The 18,334-nt window shown below is 46.4% G+C and overlaps 1 protein-coding gene across 1 annotated transcript in view; it reads left to right on the top strand.

Annotated features, from left to right (window-relative positions):
• Nucleotides 1–18,334, top strand: part of LOC106017370 (uncharacterized) — a 148,313-nt gene that overhangs the window by 70,925 nt on the left and 59,054 nt on the right. Inside the window, exons 24-25 of the mRNA XM_072027396.1 lie at nt 1,168–8,371; nt 9,667–9,869. The gene's annotated coding sequence lies outside the window, so the exon portion shown is untranslated. The remainder of the gene's footprint in view (nt 1–1,167; nt 8,372–9,666; nt 9,870–18,334) is intronic.

Here is an 18,334-nt window from a genome sequence, read left to right as displayed (position 1 = left end):
CACCGTTTTATTCTTGTTGGCTACCTTAACTTTCAGAGAACAGGAGTGATACATCACCTGCTGGATCTGTCACACCTTTAGAGATCGCAGTTTGCAGGTCTTTAGCCTATAGCAACCACGTTAACATCGCTGTAATCCCCACCAAAGTCAGTTTGTGTCGGAGTGGGAGGTTTCTGGGGAAGTGTTGGAACCTTTGTGGCTGCTTGTGAATGCCCACAGCACAGTCACTGGGGGTTATGTTCTAGATATTGATGTATCTATAGGGCCTGTGCACCTGTGATAGACATTACCTGGAATATTCTGACTGTAGTATATAGCTTTGTGTCTCGTGACTTTATTTTATCAAGTGTAGTATTTGCAGTATGAATACAACTGCAAGTTATATACATGTTACTGCTGCTATAATTGCAGTTATTTGATACCTTAAATGTAGTACATTAAATGTACTACCATGGGTAGTACAAATGTCCTAGTCCACACCACTTAATTACCGTGGTCAGGGATGGGCAGCTGCACTTGGGTTTATGCCCCTGGTGTTCTAGGAATGATCAGCTGCTTCAGAACAGCACAGCAAGCGGTAACCTCAGTGTTCAGCAAGTAGACATCATCATGTTCCAGCAGTACCAGAGTTCTTTGAAAAGAGACGTGTGTCTACATGAATGAAATACAGCAGAGGTGCTGAATGCTGGAGCTTTCTAGGTGCTTACTTTAAATTCCAGTTCAGTGATACCTCCTCACCGCCATGCAGCCAGCCCTGCAGACATTTGTTTCACACCTTTATGGTGAGACCTGGGAACCCAAATGGTGCTGGATGCTGTAGGAAATTATTTTAGTGCAAAAGAGCAGGAGAGAGGCTGCTTGGATGACAGTGATTGCCCCCAGAGCAGGTGTAGACGTGACATCCAGCTGATAGCACAGGAACAAATACCGTGTTTGAATGCCTAACAGCCTGCGTGCACACAAGGTAGCTAAAAGAGTCTCCTCAGCAGAGGAAACGAATTTACCAGCAAGACTGTAACACTTTTTGTAAGTGCAGAAAACGTAAAACCAGCTTGTAACGCTGTGATGCTTACATAAAGTGAGCAATTCCCTGTCTTTTTGTACGTTTTCTCGTTTGGAGCAAAATGATAAAAAGTCAGCAGGTTTTGGCACCTGTTTTTTTTTTAGGCATGGGATGGAATGACTTTGGGAGTGAGGCTGAAATGAAGGCGCCTCTCTGGAAGCTACGGTGGTAACTTCAGCTGGACTACAAGCAGTGAGCTGATGGATGAGAAGCACAGATACTACGTGAAAGAGAAACTGATTAGCGAGGGCAAGATGGAAGAGCTGATGATCAGACGAAGGTGAAAGACAGACAAAATGATATCTGCCAAAGCCACTAATCACTTTATGCATCCAGAAGGAACCCCAAACAACCGCACACCTCTCCGATGATTTGACAGAGCTGGCATTATCCTCGGTGTCCAAATAACCAATGATTTCTAGCTTATTTCAGAAAAAAATATCTTGCCTAACGTAATTTAGGGCTGGTTGCCAGTCTCTCCTGAGAAGGCTGAGCCTATCAGAGCTGTGAGGCTTAATAAAGGCTAGGATCAAAAATAAACAAGCAAAAAACCTCTAACTCCCAAACCCGAACTGTTTAGCAAAATCCAGAATGATAAGTTGTTTTTGTAGGTGCTCCCGAACAAAGGGGTCTTTGTGGAAGGATTCCCAGGCAGTGTTCAGAGAAAATCGTAGAGCAGCATGATGTGGAGCACTTTAAGCAGACAATCTGCGTGGCGTGGGACAATGAGCCATCAGGAGCAGGTTGAATAGTTTGGTATAATGGTCTCCTATTGATAAGTTTCCTGTCTCATTAGTGTATTTCCTACTTAATCTGGAGTCTCTGAAGCAGGGAACTCTGTCCAGCACGCCTGTAGCTGGGGAGATATCAGCACTTGGCAGCTCATTGTATTGTGGCAAAATTTTATTTTATATATAACAGAAAAATGTAGGACACGTGAGCAAATGCACTCCATGCCACAGACTCTTTGGCTTTCTGTTTTGTTTTTTTAAGTGTCTATTTGCAAGTATTTTGAGGAGACTTGGTAGAATACATTTTCCAGAGCTGAGACTGGGTGGTCCTACACATTCGGGTGTACGTGGGGCTCTCCTGCGTATCAGTTTTGTCTCAAAACTGGCATTCCAGGGGAGTGGTCCTCCGAAAACCATCTCTTTGTGTCCTTCTGCTGCTGCTCCTCCGGCCATCTGTTTTGTTCTCATCCCTGCAATTGTCTGCACCCAAACCCTCTCCTCCTCCATTTAACAGCTTCATGGCCCTGTGCTGGACTTTCTCACCTGCCTGTTCCCCGGCAGCTCCTGGCCCTGCTCCCCTCGGTGTGGTGGGGAGCAGAGCAGGATCCGTGCCCTGCACAGCCTGGGACCTGCACAGCTCTGCAGCCTGCTCGCCTGTTCTTCACACGTCTCCCAAGTGCTAAGTGAGAAGAACACAAGGTAACACTTTAAACGCAACGTCTCGTGTGTTTATTTTAGTTGGATCTAAAAAGGGAATTGAAGTCTGTTGTCTGATGCTGTTGCTTAATCGAGTTGATGGAGGCTGGGGACAATCTGTGGTGCACCCAGACTTGGATACCAAGTGTGTTTTCAGCTCCTTTGGAAAGCTACTAAAGGGAGATTGGCTGTGTTTATGAATAGCTTGGCTGCTGATGGCAGTTCTGGGGCTACATGACACTGACACGAATTAGCAAAAGCTAATCCCACTCTGCTCTTTGCCTTTGGGTCTTCTCCAGCTGTCTGAGAGCCTTTGGGACAGCATCCAGCGCTGTGCCTGAGCTGAGCCCTGCGTCTCAGGGCAGCTGAGGGGGCACATTTATGGTGGTAAACCTAAAGAGAATGGGCACTGCAAGGGGCACAGTGTTTTGTTGCTATTTCTCACACTCCTCTTATCTCTTCTTGATGGGGAGAGCAGAGGAAAGGGGTTGGCTTGGGTTTTTGGTCAGGCAGAGAGGAAAGGAAAACGAAATGGTCTGTCTCCTCCAGCTCCAAAGAAGATGATAACCCTGGGTCCACTGTGCCTTGACAGTGTTTTATTGCTCGCGTGCAACACAAGGTAAAAATCTTCTGTTCTCCTGGCTTCTGCATGAGATCCCAGGAATGCTGGAAGCAGCCTTGAGGAGAGAAGGCCAGCGGACCCCAGGCAGGCAAGCAGAATACACATCCTTTAGCTCTCCCCTAGATCCTCCCCAGATTTCCTGCTGGGGAGCTGGCAGACGTGCTTCTCAGGTGGGGAGACGGGGGTACTCTAACGTCTCATGATGCCCTGGGGCTTGTGAGAGGCATCCTGTTGGAAGATTTGCTAGGGGTTAGTACGGGGAGTGGGGCTTCGTGTGTGCTGCTCCCAGAGCCAGGCAGCCGAGAGGAGCTGATGTGAGTCTCGTTGTGCGGCACTGAAAATGGCAGTGGTTGCAGAAGGCTTTTCCCACTGCAGACATATATAAGCAAAAACAGAATCAGGTCTTCTATGAGAGCAAATGTCGGGTTTTCACCAGATGTTCTGCCCGACATGCAGCTAACTACCTCGTTATTTCCTTTCCACTGATGCAAATAACACATACAGAATTGCTAGGACTTCATTGTCTTGTTTAGGATATGGTATAAAATAATATTTTAAGAATCTTATAATATATGCCTTTTCACACCAACATCTTGGTTTGCAGCTGAAAGGTGCAAACACATCCCATAAAGCAGATATTTGGGCTGATGCAAACTTCAGTTTTCAGGAGCAGGAAAGGTGCAAAGTTCCCATACTCAGACATCTCAAAGTTCTCTGTACATAATATGTAAAAGAAAGAGGCACTAAAGTCTAGGATTATTTTTTTTTTGTAAGTCAGCAACGTGTATTTCATTCCTTCATTGAAAGAGCTGGAATTTCATTTTTGCTCTTGCAGTTCTTCCTACCCTTTTGTGAGAGCGTGTGCCCATGTGCGTGTCTGTGCGTGCACGTCTGTGTGTGCCGCTCTGCTGATGCCCAGACTGCCTCCTTCCTATTTCACTTTTAAGTTTAGGAGGGAATCCTGAAAATCCGTGAGAGCGACGGAGCAGCTGGAGTTCAGCCTCAGTTCCTGTGATGTTATTTATGCATTGTGTTCCTCTCGGATTCCCTGGAAGGAGTAACTGCTCGCTGCCCTAAAATCTCCCCACCGTACCCCACCCCCAGGCCCATCTGGACTCCAACCACTCCCCCCATTTTCTCTGGAAGCCTAAAAAGCTCAGCTGCATTCTTTTGTTCTTCTGCCTTTGCTCAGCCAGTCCATACAATAGCGCCCTTTCTCTCAGACCTTCCAAACCTGGCTGGAATTGCTGTAATGAATGTATAAGTGACATAAAGAAAAGCAGAGTGTAAAAGATGCTAATCAGCCTTTGTTCTTTTCAGACATGACATGCAGGACCTGAAGTATAGATTTTGTATGGAGAGAGATAGATTTTAATTAAGCATCTTAATAGAGAAATCCTTCTTGTTTTTTTCAGAATAAATTAAGGAAGTAACTTTGATGCAATATCATTTTCATCTAATCAGTAACATTCTGAAATTACCATGTTGTTTTCCATTAGAAATACCATCATCCAACAAATCAGATAAAATTATTTAACATAGCTATATTGCAGCCTCAGCTAACATTAGCCTGGGCATGTGTATACACAGAACAGCAGATGGGGAGTGAATTGACAAATGTTTATAAGGAGAAAAGGGCAGACAGTATCAACAATTTTATAGACTCCTTTGAATAAGATGCCCATATCCGATCTAGATTCACTAATAATCACATAAAGGCTTATCAGGTTTTTGCCATCTGCATATAGAGAATGCTGATTACTGACACCAATAAAAGGCAAAATGGCATTAGCTTTTACTTTTATTCACAGATTATGAATATCTCCATTAAGGCATTTGACTTTGTATTTGGCACAGATTCAGAGTTTTTAGTTTGACAGAAACTGATACGTCGACAGAGACATTCCCGGTAGCTTTTATACCATAGGGTTTGCCATTTCTTTAGCAAACAAAAACAAAGTGCGTGAAGAGAAATCACCTTGCGAAGCTGGCACAGTGGATGCAAGTCTGGAAGAGCGATGCCGTTGCTGCTGCCCGGGCTGTGTCTTCCCTCAGTGTGTGCTGGGTATGGCAGCTTTACAGAACTCCAGGTTCTGTGGACAAATTTGCAAAGTTCATATTCATGACAGCCAGAGGCAGGCCACAGTTACCCTTGCGTGTCCAAGCACTCTTAATTGTTATTAATATTTATTTTATATTACAGTAGTGCCTCGAGGCAAAGGCAAGTGGGTGCTGTGTTTGCCCGAAGTGGGAGCTCGACAGTGAGCAAAGAATGGGAAACGGAGACACCTGAAGCTCAAGTGACGTTCAACAGCATGGAGAGAATCTGTTTGTTTGGAAACAAAGCAAAGATATCTGAGTACAATCCATCTCCTGACCCGCAGAACACACTTTCCTTCCTAATGTAATGAATTTCCCAAACAATACGACGTTCCCAGTTGAGGTGGAGGGAGTGTTACCTGTTGATCGTATCATTTACTTCTGTCAACAAGTCACACGAGAGGCTCACTTACTAAAAGGCAAGGAAACCAGAAGTAATCACACGTCCCGTTTGCTTTGCCTACTGCAGGAGCTGAACTAAGGGTTTAGGGCATATGAGTAGGCATTAGGAGAGCGTGCAACTTTCCCTCTGAGAACAGGCTTTCAGGATTGCTGCAGTTGTCATCTTCGTTCGCTCAGTTTGGCTAGATTTTTGCCGGTTGAAGCAATAGGAAAATCCGAGACTGACAGTATTTTTTAACACGACATGAAGTCCTGTGTAATAGGCTCCATCAAAAAAATAGTCACTTTTTTTTTTTGCCATCACAGCTGTAATGCAATTTCATGTGGTGTCCTTAAGATTGCTACACACACTATAATTTCTCATACACAGCTGTCAGCAATAACCTTTTGTGGCAGCAGAGAGAAAAATTCCCTGAAATACATATTTGTCTAACATATACTTGTAGACCTTAAATCCTGTCTAACCACATACAGCTGTGTTTCTCTGATCTCTGGTGCAGTGGAGGATTGTGCTTTTTGCTTGTAGGTAGAGCAGAAGCGGCCAGCAAGATCTCGGAGGGGATTTGCAGTCCAGCTTCAATTCTGCTCGGACTTGGCACCCTCTGCAGTCCTCCATATGCAGAGTAACATAAAATATTTTCTGTTCCTATCGTTTGGTTTTCCTTCTCTGATTCTGAACGCAAATAACAGTTTAACCTAATGAGAAGTCAGAGGAAAAACCCTAAAAAGATGGTACAAGTCAAGGACAGATGGGGGTGGCACGATTCACATGAATACCAAACACCCAGCGGTGGGTATTTCGTTTCCCGCTGCCTCTCCTACTGTCGCAGACCAATTTATATTTTGCACCTCAACAGGAGATGCCCCATTGTGGGCAGAAACTTTTAATGATCCTCAGCTTCCCATGTGCTGCTCTGGAAGCAAGCTCTCAAGAACGAAGAAGATTTTGCAACATATTATTCCTATAAATAAAAATGTATTTCTCACCAGGAATTCTATCCGGTTGCTCTCCCACATTTTAGCACTGTTTTTTCTTCTCTCCTGGATATGCTTTACTCCTTGTTCGTGTCCTTTTAGTCTTTTCAGGCATCTCTTTGTCTTAGGAACTCCAATAAACCATAGTAATATCAGAGGGATTTTATTTCCTTGAATTGTGGAAATGTTCTTCTGGATTTCCTTGCATTTAGGGAGCAGTAGTGAGTCATTCCAACCTGTACTTGATGCTTTTTCTGACCAGGAACGTGGACATTATGTGAGGGGATGACCTCAGGTTTTGCAGTTAAATTCTGGCCTCACTTGATGCTCAATGTGATCACAGCTGTGGGGCTGTGTGGAGGAGACAGCATACTCGCGGAGCAGCAGTGGTTTTGAAGGGATCACACGGCAGTCACACGTCTAATTGCATCAGTTAAATTATTAAAATCTATTGATGATCAGATCTCTTTGGATTGAAGCTGACAGCTTGGCTCACAAGGAAACGTCCCCTCGAGGAGGGACATGGCATCACTAAGTGGCCTGACCCTTTTTACGGAGACCTCTTCGGCCACCTTAGAGCCATGGAAAACCAGGTTAATTCAGCTTGGAAGGGACCTCTGGAAGTGTTTGGTTTAAGCCCCACTCAGAGCAAACTGCAGTTTGATCAGGTTGCTTGAGGTAATGCCGCAGGGAGCAGGGGGAGCGAAGCCGCCCCGTGATTTTGGTGCAGAGGCCAGGCTTGGAGCTGTGAGAAGATGAACTTCAGCGAAGCTCTGTAGCCCGAGGTGGATGGTGCTCATCGTGGATAAGAATCTCCCAGTCTTTCTCATCCTCTCTTAGTGGGATTAGCTGTCTGGTGAGCCAGGTTTGCTGCAGGAGGAAGACTTCGTGCTGAGATAAGATCAGCTACAGAGAGACTCGCTTGATGGAGCTGAGTCGTGGTTCGTTTTGTGCTTTGGCTGATACCAACAAGTTGCCTACACGGAGCTGCCCTGCTGGGAGGCCTTGCTGGAGTTCTGAATCTCATACGCCTTCCCGAGTCTCTGTTTTCCTCACTTGCCAGTTTAGCCCACTTTTATTCCCCAGATCGTGGCTCCAGCACTCCCTGTAGCTGTTTTTTCCTTTATGCTTCCCTTTCATGTACGTACTACTTAAGCAGCACATGGCCAGCAAGCACAGAGCTCTGCACATCGTGGGGCTCTGAATTTTGTCATGGTTTGTTTAGAGGGACTTTAAGGAAACAATTTCCTGCAGGTTGCTTGTAGAAGGAGCTTGCTTTGGTTCATTTCTTTGTATTCAGTTTACTTTGACTTTTACCCGAAGTGCAGATGGACATGGACAGTATCTAGAGATGGTCAAAAGGAGAAATTAAACTGCTTGCAAATGCTCTCTGCAATGTGTTTCTGCTCGGAGAGGTAATTCCGTGAACTTGACCTGGTTGATCTCCCTGAGAGCCAGGTCTGCTGGCGTCAGTGGGGTGGTTTCTGGTGGAGTGGTCTTCCTGGCTGCTCCCCGAGGGAACAAAGCCGGTTTGGGATTTTATCAGGAGATTTTTTTTTTTATTTTTTTGCAAGTTCTAATTGCAGGAATACCTCAGGCTCTCCTGTGCCTTCAGGACATGGTTGACAGCACTGCACAGGTGTGACTGAGATACTGATAAGCAAGCGAAATGATCTGGATGCAGAAATTTCCCAAAACCAGCAATAACATAATTTTGCTGGGATGACAGATGGAACAAAACTTTGTCAATACAGACGGAGAATGCTTTGGAAGCTATTACAGGTAAGAACGCCGTGTCGTTTCTTATGTCTTGATGCATGGTGCACATACATCTGTGGCTTTTTTCTGATCCCATGAAGAATCTCAGGAATATGCCTTCGGACACGTTTCTGCTTTATTTTTAAACTTTGGGCATAAGCTAGAATGTGCAAATTCAGGCTTACAAAGATCAGATTTGTCCTTTTAAAAAGTCAGAGATTAATAGAGAAACTTCCTTTTCCCCTTGAAAAGTGCCCTCAGCTACCCTGGACTGGCTCTTGGCTGGGACATTCATGACTGGAATTGTTAATCAGTGTTTAGCTTTGCACATGAAAAGCTGATATTCTGCACCTCTCTGGAGGAAGAGAGGCCAATGACCATTTTAAAACCAGTCCATTTACAATCTGCTCGCTATTTCTCCCACTGATGCTCCTATCTTGCATGTGAAATGAACCAGCTGTTCCCGGATCTCACAAAATGAAGAGCAGACTTGGGGACTGAGCGTCAGAAGATTGTGTATGCTCAGATGTGCTTAGGGTGCTCCTTTATTTCAGCCTCCTTCACTAGCCTAAGGAAACCTAACTGTGTAATTGTAGAAGCACCACGATACCAGTAGTACTTCCCTGTATCTATGTACTCTTAACTGAATCAAAAATAGGTGATCAAAACCCCAGATTTATTTTTTTTTAAGAAAAGCATGCAGCTTAGGGGTAATAATAAATAGTAACAGTACCTATTAGCAGTGCTTAGATTGTGAAGGTTGTAACACAGCTGCTTTTTCACAGAAATAGACTCTGAAGTAAATGATAAAAAGATCTTAGTGGCTAGCATCAGAGTGGGATGTGCCAGGCAAAAAGCTGCACGATTTATTAATACTTATATCTGTTAAGAAAATACATTTTTGTTAGCCCTTCTCATCATATGGTTTCAAAAATTTCCATTGAAATCGTGCTGTAGAATAAACCTGTTAAAAAGAATTGACTTCTGTGGCACAGCATGCCTTAAAATTTAACCGAGAGTCAACATGATAAAAAAATTGATCAGTTCAGTGAGCACATTCCTGTGCCTCAAACTGAAATGTGCATTCTGAAGGAGCATGGCCTGGGAGTCGGAGATCTACGAAAGGAACAGACCTGCTAAAAGAATAACGTTTTGGTGCAACAAGCTGATTTGCTTAACAGCTTTCTACTGCAATTAACATATGCAGCAAATGCATTCATTTAATGTGACAGTCTGCTCAAATAACCCTCTTGCAAGAATGGGATTATGTAATCTGGAAATAGCAGAGATTAAAATTATTGAATATCTTGTTTATCCAGAATGCCAGCAGCACTGCCCCTCCTTTTCTCTGTACTCCATGCTGACTTGTAAGCGATCTGCATGGGCTCTGGTATCCTCAAATTAAGGAACCGAGAGCACCGTTGAGCACAGGACTGCTGCTTGGAACAAAAGAAGCTGAAAGAAACCCTGAGGAAGAGAGCTTGTGCTTCGGGACTGGAAGTGTGCAACCTCCTCAGGCTTGGTGAGTTGGCAGTCACCAACTGGTGCTACAAGACTGAATCTAAGAGAGTGCAAAAGGCAAGGCATAAAGAAATCCAGGGACAGGGTGTGCGGCCAGGGATCAGCCAGACCCTTGGGCTTGGCTGATCAGTGCTCAGCCCGTGTTCAGCTGGCTCTGCTGCATGCAGCTTCTGCTGAGAACAGTGCTTAAAATACATCCAAATTGGTTGTACCTCATGGTGAGAAACAGCCAAGTGGAAAGGGAGGGAGTTCTGCTCGCTGCTGGCTGAAGGGGGAGCAGAAACGACGGGCCCAGCAAGCGTTGGCCGTGGGGAATCGGCATGGACAGGGCTCACCAGGTGGCAGGCAGCAGAGCTCTGCGAGGAGCAAGGAGGTGATACAAGCTGCTCTTCTGAGCCCCAGGAAAAGGTAGTGGAGGAGCTGCTCCCTCCCCCGGTAATTGGATGACTTTCATTTCTGCTTGATTTAATTGACTTGACCTCCACAGGAGCCGGTCTTTGGGCTGTTGCCTCGTTTGCCCCTAAGATCTCTCTGCAGCTACTGAAGGATGCGCAGAGGAGAGGGGCAGGGTGCTGTGTGCTCCTCCAAAGGCTGGGCTGAGACGCAGGAACCTTGAAATAAAGTCAGAACACAACCTTGTAATAAGAATTCATCTGTGAAAACAGACTTCTCCCTGCAGCTGCTCAATGGAGCAGGTGAAACACAGAGCTGGTGATGGCTCTGCCCTGCACGCCTCTGAGAGGGCTCAGTCGCAGAGAGCTCGAGGGCACTCTGGCTGCTGAGCTACGAGACGAGCTCCAGCTTCAGCTAATTTCAGAGGTGCAGCAAATTCCTCTTCCCAGTGCTTCCAAACGTGGGGATTGATGAAGAAGAGGTTCTGTGACTTCTGAGGCTGGTGTTCACTGTTACGAGTACTGACAAGGTATTTTACTGTTTCACACAGCTACATAACATTTTGGTTTTCTATTCTGAAACAGAAGTTGTTCGTGTCCTTTTCTGGAAATAGCTGCCACGTAGTGCAGAAAAGAAAGAAATAATTCTGGGTATCAGCATGACCAACTGCTGAATGTAGGAAAATAAAACACAAGCCCAAATGGGCAGCTTCAAGAGCCTGGAGGGGTCAGGCACTGTCTGAAAAGAGCTGATTTCTCACTGGCTTATACTTTGGATTTAGGAAGGTCAGTCTGGCTTGCGTCACAGCATCAGACTGATCAGTGCACGTTCTGAAACAGCCTTGTTCTGTGCATGCATTAGCCTGCATCAGCCCATCACCGAGGCTGTCTCCTTACATGAAGTTTTAGAGGACTGCAGAATGCCCTTACGGCAGAGATGGGCTCAGATCAGCTCCAACCAGCAGAGTGCCCCCCGAGCTGGTTAATTTGTACTATATAACTTTGTCTAACATAGGCATGCAGAAAAATGTTTAACTTATTCTGATTATTTGGGAACATGAGTGATAAAGTAGTCTTTGATATAGTTGTGATTGCACTGAATGTGAAATAACGTGCTGCTTTTAACCAAGGGAGTTTGTAACATCTTTTGTGCCCCGCGCGATGGCAGGAAGGCACTTCTCTGCTTTGCCTAGTTTATTGCTTTCTCTCTCCCATGAAGAGATTCTCGGTATGAAAGTATCGCTAATTTACCAATGTCGTGAAAGGAATTCATCCAGAATTGCTTCAGAGAGATGTTGAAAATGATCAGCGTGGCCCTACGCAGGCAGTAATAGTACCCTACAATGTTACCCAGGGGGCTGAGCTAGCTGAAATGAAAATTTAACGCAGTTGTTAATGACTTGGAGGATCGTGATGCCATACTCTTTTTGAAGCATTTGAGTCTTTGGCAGTGCTGGAAAGGGAAGTAAGTCAGCCTTGTTCTGGTGGCTTAGGATCTGCTTCTATCTCACAGATCGCCTAGGAGATTAGAGGAGAGAAGCCTGCCGTGCACTGAGCGCTGCAGTAATGGGTTCTCCTCCTTAATGCTTCAGGAACGCTTCCATGCGGTGAGGTTATCGTCTGGGCAGATTTTTAGAGTATGAGAAACTTCTTGACCGTTTTTCTCTGGGAGTTGCAATTCTGCTTTGTATAGAACAAGCCTCAGGAGCCCATATAAGAGAAGGAAGCTCTGTGTGCCATTGATCCCCAGCAGAAGAAGCTGGGAAGATGTGGTCTAGGCTGGCTGCACGTGCACGTACAGAGGGCTCGTTCCCCTCCTGCCTCCTGTTGGACAACTGCAGAGCAGAGGTTGGGGGTGCAGAGCAAGGCGGGGGGCTGGATGGCTGGGTAGGATGGATGTAGCCCACTGCTCAGGAGCAGGCTGCATGAACGTTTGTAAAATGGTGAAGAGCAAAGTGAGGATCCAGATCCTCTCCCTTTTCATCCAGTAAAAGGACCCTCTGCCGTGGTCAGCACTGCTGGCAGAAGCTCCATTTAAAATACCTTCCAGAAGAGACTGTGAAACATGTAGAGACCACAGCACACCACAGTATCTGTCGCTTCTTTTTTTTTTCCTAAGAGTCCGGGGAACTCCTTAAGAGGTCCCCAACCCTGGAAAACTTCCAAGTACTCCTAAGAGAGCATAATGAGGCTTTAGCTTTGAGGCATCGCGTTTTCGAATGGAGAAGGCTGTTTCCATTCTTGCCAGAGGATTTGGCAGCCGTTGCATCTCGATGGGACTGTCACCCATTTCAGTTCGGCAGCACAAAGGCTTCTTTCAGCCCGCTCTTTGTAATATAGGATGTGCAGATGGGTGTCTGGGCAGCACGGAAAAAGCTTTTGCTGAGGGCTAGAGGACGAGGAGAGCAACCAAAGAATTCATTTTTAGTCCCGTTCTCTGCACATTTTAAAAATGACTGCATTGCTCACTGGTGTTGCCTGTTGCCCGGAGAGCTCCGGGTCACCTCTAAGGCAGTAACGTCGTCGCTTCGACATGCTAAACTTGCAGACTCTTCAGGCTGCGGCACCCGAATTTCCCTCAGGTGCACTGAACATTTCAGGTGATGATTGACCGCTCTCCCTGATATTTGTATGATTATTAGTCTCTTCTCTGTGTGCTATTCAGCGGACAGCACCGATCGTAAAAAGCAGATAGGAGCAAGTTGGGCTGCTGCCCCTGGTGGGTAGGAGAGAGGATGGGCTGATTGATGACCCTTGGCTGTTTTCTGATGTTGCAGTTGTTTTTTATGATGTCATTAGGAGGCTATAGTCACATTAAGGAATCCCTCATGACATCATAAAGGACTTGATATTTCGCTAATGTTATTTCAGCAGAGTGAAGCTCTGGCATTTTATAGTCTTTGCTCTCCCCACAGAATTAGGAGTTGTCTAACTACAACCTGGAAGAAATGCAAAAATAGTCAAATGCCGACTTCAAAAGTTATGGTTGAAGAATGCTAATATATTTGGCTCTTTCTGAGCGCACAGCACCTTTAGGTGGAATACATGATGTGTTTATAAAAGATGCCATCAGTGAACACAGATCCTCATGCAAAGGAAGAAGCAGGCGTGCCTTCCACTTCTCTTTGATGCCCAGCTACAAAAGTTTTGTGTTGTTTTTTTTTTTTTTTTCCTGGAGACTTTTTGTAATACCATAAGAGGTAAATGGGCCGTAGAACGGCACCGTGGCACTTCATGGACTTTGGCAAAAGAAGACAGAGTTGTGGTGTAATGCTGAGATCAGGAGAACACTGGCAAAGGAGCCAGAAGCTCTCATGTCCTAGCGCACAGATAAGAGGGGAGTGCTAAGCCCTGTGCTGAGCAGAAACACAAATTTGAAGAGGTTATATGAAGAGGTGAGAGCTCAGCATCCTCCTTGCAGGAGCAGACATGTCCCCAAGTGAGCCTGCTGTCAGCTGAGGCTGAGGGTCTGGGAAAGGAGAAGGAGATTGGAGCACCAAGGGACAAACCAAATTCTGGTTTGGTTTATGGCAGTATGAAGGGATCCCTCTGCACGGCTCTGGGCAGGTCTCTCCTGCTTTTTTCCCCAGTGCATTTAGTACTGCGTCAATACTGGAATGGTGCCTTCATCTGTCCCTTCTCACAAAGGAAACACAACTCTGGCTTTACATTAGTTTTCTTGGTGAAATCTCTCTCTCTGAGAGTTTCCAAAGCAAAGGAACTTACTTTTAGGCTACATTTCTATGAATTCTGTTCTCTTCTCTCTGGTTACCCCAATATTTGTGTCCTAACCAGCAATAATAGGATGCATTGCATTGTGTGGTGGTATCCAGATTCCAGCACTGAGCGCTGGGAATGCTCAGTGCTGGTAGACCATCAAGTAAAAAAACAACCAAACAAAAAAAAACCCTGCCTACAACCACTTATATCTAAGGCATTTACCCATGCTTTACACTCTTTAAAATTTAAAGTTTAAATTGTAGTTTTCTTATCTGGCAGAACGTTTAACATTTTTCATAGGTAAATAAAATTGGAATATACTGACGGAGTGTATTCCTTTTTGCCTTTTCTTCCCAAACCCTCCTTTTCCTAGCATATGTCAGTACAGGAAGAGAGTAACCAAGGTGCTTGGGGTGGGGGAGAGAACATTAAGTGACATTAAATCAAAGATAATTATCAGCTGTCAGTCAGGGGATGGCAGAGAGCCAGAGCAGCACTCAGCAGGGGTCTGCCTGTCCAGCTTTACTTCCTTTCCCTTCAGAGTTTGCAAAAGGTGTAATATTTGTCTTTAAACAACATAATTTATTACCAGGTGAATCTGGAATTTTAATACACAGCTCCATTTGAAGAGTGAAAACACCTTTTAATAGAACAGCATCTCTGATGATGCGTCATTTGTCCTTACCATTTCGGTGCCCCAGCCTCAGCCTCTGCATTTGTGGCACTTTTTGTCTCCTGCTTGGGAAGAAAAATATTCTCCGAAGCTTGGAGGGGTTACTGTCACTGACATTATTAATAGAGCTGTGTTATTAAAGTACTTCTACACACCATATGTAACGCTTGTCCTTTTTTAGCGTGTTCTACGTACGAATCTCAGTCAGAGCCCCTGATGTAGCCTCTGCATTTCAAGGGGACTTCAAAGAAGAACTGCAAGGAGATCTTCACCTGTTCTAGGCAAAAGGGAAGAGAAATCAGGATCCTTGTTTATGTTCAGTGAGGACTACATGCCAGCTGCCTCTGAAACCTTTTCTCATGTTCTGTCAGTTCCCAAGTATTGTGTTTGCCCAGCTCCTGCCAATGACCTGGTCCTTTTGAAAGAATTCTAGGATATTACAGAACTTTGCTCTGGTTGGACTTGTGATGGAGCCAAGCAAAAGGATGCATAAAAAGGCCTTCTAAATACTACAGGACAAAAAAAAAAAAAAAAAAAGTTGTTTCTTCTAGTCTTCAAACACTTTGATTTGTCCCTGCATAAAGGGCTGTTTGCGGGGTCTTTGTGCAAATGAATTTCACACCAGGTGCCTCATGGTGACCTCTGGTACTGCGAGGAACGTTTAATGCCACGTCCTTCAGGCAGCCCTGCCCGTGCCTGCAGCTTTCAGGCTGTGTGGGCAGGGGCTTGCTGCCTGCCCTTCCTTCCTCGGTGCCTGCAGAGCTGTGTGTGTTTCTGTGTAAACTGCTCACGGTACCCACCAGGACAGGGGAGGTAAGGACAGGGCTGTGCTGTGAAAGGATGAAGACTGGAAGTGGGTTCCTGGGCCTCCAACCACAGTTTTCTGCTAGGGGAGGGACCCTCAGGACAACATCAATCAACATCAGTGTTAACTCAGCCTGTTCTATTGCAGAGAGATCTTTTACTCCCCGTCTCTCCCCCATTCAGCTCTCTGAGTCCTGTCCTTAGGTCTGAAGAAGGCAGGAGAGTCAGGCAAGGCGTATTTGTCTCAGAAGCATGCCGGGAGCTGAAGCTACCTGAAGTCTTGCTGAGCAGAGCAAGACTTCCCCAGCCCTCGTGGTTCCACAGCTCTGCCTCTGGCATCGCCCTGCTGATCACCATAATGCTAAGACTGTGGTCCTTTAACATAACCCCCAAGGCAGCAGGTTTTAATCCTTGTCAAGGGTACAAAAATGCCTGTCTGAGAGGCTGCCATCAGCCCTCTTCTGGCTGCAGAATAGTTTGGGCTCCCGGAGAGCTGCCATGCTCTCCACTAACAAACCCACGCTCGAGTCTGTCCCTGGCTCTGTGCTGCACCAAAACAAAACTCAGGCTCTGCTTGGAAGTGAAAGAGCCCTGGGGAACGGTGGATACGCTGCAGTGTGCTCTGCTGCTCCTCTCTTGCTTCGTGGCTGGCTTTGCCTGCAAGTAGGCTACATGCATCCCAGGCATTGCTCGCCAGCCCTGCTGCCCTGTCCTCAGCTGAAGCCAGTCCCCTCTGCGTGATGCTGCAGTCGGTGCCCTACCAGCTGCTGTGATCCTGCAGGCAGAGCGGGGCTGCAGGTAGCAGGTGACAAGCAGGGGGACACAACCCCTGAGGAGCAAGCAGTTTTACTCTGTGCCTTGACAGCGTCACAAACCTTGAAGATGAACACAAAGGAGAGTCCTCAGCGGACGTCCTGGCGCTCAGCGTTTCCCAGGGTCACCGGTGGCTTTGTGATCCCTTTATTTTTTAAATGCGTGCATGACTGACTCCGTGTCTGTTTGCCAGGCTGCACCACCCTGGACATGCCTGGAGATGTCCCAAAGGAGGAGGTGGGAAAGGGGGAGTTGCCTGCAGCCTGGGATAGTTATCTGCTTGCTTTGAACAGAGCAACTGATCTACCTCTGGGGTTTTGCTTTCACACAAGTTCATCCAGTTCACCTACTTACACGGCTCGTTATTAATAGAATCGTTAGCAGGTTCACTCCACAGCTTGTAGGGAAGGTGTGCACATGGGTGGCAGCTGAAGACAGAAAGTATCTGATTATATCTAGTACTTATTTGGCTCATCTTCCCAGGTGTGCTGTTCTACAGATAATAAACCAGGCAGCTTCACAGAGGGAGGTACAGGCACACCCTAGCTGTGGGCTCCGGCTGTATTCCAGCACCCCAAGTGGGGTACCCGTGCTGGTGAGCAGTCAGGGCTGTGTCTGCATGCACAGGGAGCTCACACATGGCTACGGGGAGCTGCAGAGGTGGCACAGGTGAGCAGGTTTCTTGCTGAGCATGAGGTCTTCAAAGCCACCGGTGTCCTCAGCCCAGCGCTGGCACCAAGCTGCTTTGTTGGCCATGGGCACGTCCTTCCCTTCCCAAATCCTCTTGGTCCCTGACTCTGCCCGTTTATGCCTAAGCTCACGGTGCCGTGACATGGGTATATTAACATGAGTGTACCTGCCTAGGTGCCAGCTGATGTGTAGATGTAACCTGGAGCACGATGTCATGGAGCAAAACTCAGGGCTGGGGTGTACACACGGGGAATGAATCCTGCAGGCTGCTCGTGATGAGAGGTTGCTCTGGAGCAGGAGGAGGAGGTCAGTCATGGAGCTGAGAGCTCTGCGCTGAGCTCTGCTTGTGACACGTTGTGCAGCATCTGTGGTCTTCCTCCAGCAGCGAGGCTGAGCCCTGACACTGAGAGGGGAGGTTTGGACTTCAGCTGGAGGCAGCTGAAGAACAGAAAAGAAGCAGAGGAAAGAAGGTCTGAAAACAGTCCAACTTCCCCACCAACCTCAGTGTTATGAACATGAACTGCTTTAGCCGGACTCCGCTTTTGACCTGCTCTACTCCATCTAGAAAGGAGCACGTAAGGGTGAGCAGTTCATTATTCCTGAATGCTCCATTCTGCCCTCACAGGCAGATACTGATCTTGATTTAGCTGTTCAGCCATGGATGCCTTTGAACTCAGACCTAGCAGAGAGGGCTGAATCTTTTCCATCTGATTCATATCCAGAGCTTCTGCTATTTACTCAAGCCTCTCGGGTGGAGACATTGGGCTGGAGAGCTTGTGGGAACAACTCCCTTCAAGTTCTAGCTGCAATCTGAAAGCTGTGGTGTAGGAAGAAAAACAGGGTAACCAGCTTGTCTTCAAAGTGAGCCTTTCTTCTCCCCAAAGCAAGTGTAGTTCTGACCCTATTTAACACCAGCTCTCTCACACAGGATGAGAGGTTAGTACATGCAGGGTTTCAGGCTCATAGAACAGCTTTGCAAGTCCTTCTCTGCTTGACTGGGACAGGTACACGTCTTTAATAAGCACTTTCCTCAGCACAATTACAGTAAGGATGGCAAGTGATATTTTTTTTTCATGTGGACTGCCAAGTTTTCATGGCAGTCGTGACACTTTTGCAGTGTTAGCTTTAGCAGTAACGTGCTCCGTGCACCGAGTGACCCTCCAGCAAGTTAATGCTTCCACATCTACCTCAGAGGGAGCTGGCTGGAGACCTCTGGCCAGAGCAGCGCTGTTTTAGCTTGTCGGGATGGCTTCATTAGAATTTTCATTGCAAATTTAGTGTGTGAAATAAGTTTGGCTTCCAGCCTGGTGACTTGTCTCAGTCACCTATGCTTTTAGCCTGTGTGCAAGGATGAGCAAGAATGTCTTACTCAGT

This window comes from Anas platyrhynchos, chromosome 24 (assembly GCF_047663525.1).
Source record: "Anas platyrhynchos isolate ZD024472 breed Pekin duck chromosome 24, IASCAAS_PekinDuck_T2T, whole genome shotgun sequence".
Classification (NCBI taxonomy): domain Eukaryota; kingdom Metazoa; phylum Chordata; class Aves; order Anseriformes; family Anatidae; genus Anas; species Anas platyrhynchos.
This window is presented reverse-complemented; position numbering and strand designations above follow the sequence as displayed.